Below are 3,808 nucleotides of genomic sequence, written 5' to 3' on the forward strand. Positions count from 1 at the left end.
TGCATACGGATGGACTTACACCTTTCAGGTCAGAGATATTATATCCTAAGGCTGAGGGATATCTTCGTAAAACGTCTAAAAGTTGGTTCGTTTCCTCTTGGCTCAAGGTAGCACTAACTATAACTGGACGGTTCGTATCTTCATCGAGGAACTCATATCTCATGTTCTTAGGCAGTTCCTTAAGTTCTAAGGTTGGTTTCTTAGGGCATGGCATGGGATCTGGAGTAAGGGATAAACATTTGTAAAGGTTATCATCGATGTAGGGTTTCTTAAAGTCATCATCTTCCCTTATGAGAGTTGATGGTAACTTAATTGTTTTTATAATTTCTTTTTGTTCTAATTCTCTAACACATTCATCAATGATATCTAAGGCATAACACGAGTCTCCCATCACAGGTGCCATAAGAAATTTCGAAGGTATAAATTCTATTTTCTCGTCACCTACCTCAAATGTCAACTTTCCTTTCTTGACATCTATTATAGCTCCTGCAGCCGATAAGAATGGTCTACCTAGAAGGATTAGTATATCATTGTCCTCTTTGATGTCCATGACAACAAAATCAGTAAGGATAAATAACTGACCTATCCTAATAGGAACATCTTCTAAAATGCCTATCGGATATTTAACAGATCTATCGGCTAACTGAAGTGACATCTTAGTGGGCTGTAATTCTCCTAAGTTTAACCTCTCACAAACTGCTAAAGGCATTAAGCTCACACTAGCTCCTAAGTCTAGAAAAGCTTTTTCGATGACATGATTACCCAAAAGGCAAGGAATGGAGAAATTTTCAGGATCTTTATCTTTCTTCGCTAATTTGTCCTCGGAAATAGCATTACATTCCAAAGGCTTCGGATCGTCAAGTCTACGTTTGTTGGTAAGGATGTCTTTGAGAAACTTAGCATAAGAAGGTATTTGGATGATGGCTTCTGTGAAAGGGATTTCTACATGAAGTTTTTCTATAACTTTAATAAATTTTTTATACTGTTTATTGATCTGGGTTTGTTTGAGTCTTTACGGATATGGTATAGGTGGTTTATATGGCGGGTGGTACGTAAGTTTTATCTTTAGGTTCTTCTCCTTTTTTCTCGACCTTCCTGGTTTTCAGATTCCTCTAGTTCCTTTACTTCGTCCGGGGGCTTGGTACATTCCTTAGAAGTTTTGGGTTCACTCAATCTAGGGTTTGGTGGCTCATCATAAGCGTTCCCGGTTCGTAGGGTAATGGCATTGGCTTGTCCTCTCGGATTTTGTTGAGGTTGTCCAGGGAATTGTCCTCCAGGTGTAGTCTGAGGGCTTGGTTTAAAGCTACCTGAGAGATCTGGGTTTCAAGCATCTTGGTATGAGTAACTATTTGGTCAACCTTGGTTCCTAACTGAGTAATCAATTCGTTAACATGAATGTTTTGGTTCATGAACTCCTTGTTTTGTTGGGTTTGAGCGGTGATAAAATTTTCCATAATTTTCTCAAGGCTCGGCTTTGGTGGCACAGGTTGCATAGGTTGATTTGATCTAGGGGCTTGATAACTAGGTCTCGGAGGTGCATTATTTTGGATAGGGTTATTGTTTTTATAGGAGAAGTTCGGGTGATTCCTCCATCTAGGGTTATAGGTATTCGAGTATGGGTTCCCTTGGGTGTAGTTCACTTGCTCATAGTGGGTTTCGTTTAATAGACTGCATTCTGCAGATTGATGTCCTTTGGTTCCACATATCTCACAATCCGATGAAACTGCGGCTACAGTATTCGGGTTTATGCACATATGCTCGACTTTGAGGGCTGCGTCCATTTTAGCTTGCATCATGTCTATAGAGTTTAGTTCATGCACTCCTCCTTGGGCTTCCTTCTTCTCTACTGTCGCTCGTTCGACTCCCCATGATTGATGGTTTTGAGCCATATCTTCGATGAGGGCACTAGCTTCAGGATAAGGTTTGTTCATCAGAGCACCGCCTGCGGCAGCGTGGATGGTCATCTTGGTGTTATAGTGAAGTCCATTATAGAAGGTTTGAATGATTAACCAATTTTCTAAACCATGATGTGGGCATGCTCGTAATAACTCTTTATATCTCTCCCAAGCTTCGAACAACGATTCTCCTTGGTTTTCGGTAAATCTAGTTATATGGTTTCGAAGAACGGAGGTTTTACTCGGGGGAAAATATCTAGTAAGAAATACTCTTCTAAGGTTATCCCAAGTCGTAATGGAATTGGGTGGAAGGGAATCTAACCATGATAGGGTTTTATCTCTGAGGGAAAAAGAAAATAATCTTAAATGTATTGCCTCAGGAGAAGCTCCATTGGTTTTAAAAGTGTCTTCTAATTGAAGAAATATTTTTAAATGTTGGTTTGGGTTCTCAGTAGCGAGACCTGCGAATTGTCTCTGTTGCACTAGTTGCAACAGGGATGGTTTAAGTTCGAAATTATTGGCTGGGATGGTTGGGTTTACTATACTAGAACTAGGTTCTTCATTTGATGGTTGAGAGAAATCCTTAAGAGGTCTTTGGTTTTGATCTTCGGCCATAACTCTCTTAATTCTATGAAAGAATAAACGTGCGCGAGCGTAACGTTCAAGTTCCGCCAGAGGGTATACTAAGCTTAAACTTTCGGTGCTGCGAGTTCTTCGCATTGACCGATAGGAAATAGCCTAAGTCTAAACGATATAACAACAGGGAAATGAAATTTGACGAAATTGGTCCTCGGTAACGGCGCCAAAAACTTGATGCGGTGTTTCGCAAGTATACGAACGCGTCAGAGTAATATAAAAGATTGTCGAATCCACAGAGACCAAGTGTCAATCTATCGTTATCTGTCGTTATGGTGTTTATCAAAGGCAATCAAAATAGGTGTTTTAGAGTGTGCAATGGAAAGTAAAGTGTTGAATAAAGTTTAATTAAAAAGACAGGGTCGAATGTAATTCACGTAATCAATTAATAATCCAAGTACTTGCTAACAGAACTACTTATGGGAAATGTTTTCTACTTTGAAAAGAACTAATTTAACAGGAACTGTCGCTTTCGCGTATTCATAACCGAGTTGTACTCCCTAATCAAACCCTCTTATTGTCACTTATAAAAAGGCGCGCATTGCGTTAGAGTAGTAAACCTATTTTTAAGAAATATAGTATCTTGACTAAGTTGAAAAGTATTATAACCTGGATTTCTTAACCAAAAAAGGTTCTCACGAACCAGACTATAAACTTATAAACGCGTCTGAAAATAGTTTTAAAATCTCTTTTCTTCTTAAGTTAAAAACTCCTAATGAACTAAACAAAGCGCTTTCGCTGTTTTTGAAATAGTTAAAAACAATTAAGTTTAGATAGACGTTGGACGGCTTTCGATCTTACCCAACAGAATTGAAGTGCGGGAAAACTTAAGTTAAAAGTTAAACTAGCCCTTAAGTGCTTCTACGAACAATTGTACGGATTATCGGTTCGATTACGATTCTTACATTCTGACCTTATAGATTTAGTTAGACATGGTAAAGTAAAAGTGCATTAATTTAAATAAAAGTAGTGCGAGTGCGGAAAATAAATAAAAGTAGTGCGAGTGCGAGGAAATAAATAATTTAAAACGAGTGCGACGAAATAAATAATTTAAAGCGAGTGCGAGGAAATAAATAATTTAAAGCGAGTGCGAGGAAATAAATAATTTAAAGCGAGTGCGAGGAAATAAATAAAAGTAAAGCGAGTGCGAGAAAATAAATAAGATAAAGACAAGTAATAAAAACCTGCTCCTATCGGAGGGTTGAATAAATTGCAAAGCGGAAATGAAAATGGCGGCAGGATTAACTTCCTTCCAAAGTGCTCCAAACTCGATTGCA

The 3,808-nt window shown here is 38.4% G+C and overlaps 1 non-coding gene across 1 annotated transcript; it reads left to right on the forward strand.

Moving 5' to 3' along the window:
* The first annotated feature begins 2,019 nt into the window (after positions 1 to 2,019).
* LOC127098933 (small nucleolar RNA R71) lies at positions 2,020 to 2,126 on the forward strand. Its single transcript, XR_007793616.1, has one exon. It is a non-coding gene; the product is annotated as a small nucleolar RNA R71 (small nucleolar RNA).
* The last annotated feature ends 1,682 nt before the right edge of the window (positions 2,127 to 3,808 follow it).

The sequence above is a fragment of the Lathyrus oleraceus genome, chromosome 6 (assembly GCF_024323335.1).
Source record: "Lathyrus oleraceus cultivar Zhongwan6 chromosome 6, CAAS_Psat_ZW6_1.0, whole genome shotgun sequence".
Lineage (NCBI taxonomy): Eukaryota > Viridiplantae > Streptophyta > Magnoliopsida > Fabales > Fabaceae > Lathyrus > Lathyrus oleraceus.